This window comes from Myotis lucifugus, unplaced genomic scaffold (genome assembly GCF_000147115.1).
Source record: "Myotis lucifugus unplaced genomic scaffold, Myoluc2.0 scaffold_750, whole genome shotgun sequence".
Lineage (NCBI taxonomy): Eukaryota > Metazoa > Chordata > Mammalia > Chiroptera > Vespertilionidae > Myotis > Myotis lucifugus.
In genome coordinates this window covers 189206-190675 of record NW_005871798.1, presented here as the reverse complement: position 1 = coordinate 190675, position 1470 = coordinate 189206, and positions in this window count along the sequence as shown.

The window sequence follows — 1470 nt, the reverse complement described above, 5'->3', positions numbered from 1 at the left end:
GTTTTTTGAGTGATTCATCTCTATTACTGTGTGTGATATGAGATGAATTCTCTCAAAGGTGGGTCGAAATAGGCCACTTAGAGGACCGATGTCTTTATATATGGTGTAAAAACAGGGACTCTAATCTATGGTCATAGCTGTGTTTCTGAGAGATTTTCCTTCTTGGGAAGAGGGGAGTGACTGGAAAGGAACAAGGAGGGGGGAGAGCTTCTGAGACATTTGTCATATTGTTTCTTTTATAAAAAATATTTTTATTGATTTCAGAGAGGAAGGGAGAGAGATAGAAACATCAATGATGAGAGAGACTCATCGATTGGCTGCCTCCTGCCCACCCCCTAACTGGGGGGGATCAAGCCCACAACCCAGGCATGTGTCCTTGGCCGGAATCGAACCTGGGACCCTTTAGTCCACAGGCCAATGCTCTATCCACTGAGCCAAACCAGCTAGGGCTGTCATATTGTTTCTTAATCTAGGTGCTGGTTATAGGCATGTGTTCTCTTTGTGAATAGTTGATTTGTGCACTTGTCAGTATGCATGTTATATTTCAGTTTAAAAACATTTTTATTTATTGATTTGAGAGATTTGTTGTTCCATTTATTGATATATTCATTGGTTGATTCTTTTTTTTTAATATATTTTTATTGATTTTTTACAGAGAGGAAGGGAGAGAGATAGAGAGTCAGAAACATCGATGAGAGAGAAACATCGATCAGCTGCCTCCTGCACACCCCCCACCGGGAATGTGCCCGCAACCCAGGTACATGCCCTTGACCGGAATCGAACCTGGGACCTTTCAGTCCGCAGACCGACGCTCTATCCACTGAGCCAAACCGGTTTCGTCTTTTTTTTTTAATATAAATTGGTTGATTCTTGTATGTGCCCTCACCAGGGATGGAATCCACAACATTGCCATATCAAGATGACGCTCTAACAATGAAGCTACCCGACCAGGATGAGACAATTAAAAAAAAAATGTTTTTATTGATTTGATAAAGGGAAAGAGAAACATCGATGGCTGCCTCCCACACGCCCCCTACTGGGGATGGATCCTGCAACCAAGGGCATGTACCCTGACGGAGAATCAAACCTGCGACCTTTTGGTGCATGGGACGAGGCTCAGGCAACTGAGTCACAGCGGGCAGGGCCGATATTTAAAGTTTATAGAAATTGAGAGGTTCATTATCAATTCTTGCATCATCTATCTAGTGCGTGCCCACTGCACTGGTCGTTAGGCGCTGAGATAATGCAGGGAGCCCGAGCATCTCCGCCTCCCATTTCTCCCCCGTGATTGGCTGACCTCCTGGCCAATGGCGGAAGACTACACCGCTCTCTGCGTCTCCCGCAGCATCAGCGAGCTGCAGCTCCGCAGTTCCGCTGGTAGGTGGCGCTGTGAGCACACCGACGCCTCGGTCGAGGGCAAACTTGGTCCCCACCCTCTCTGATTCCTCCTGATTCTGAGAAATGGAGAGA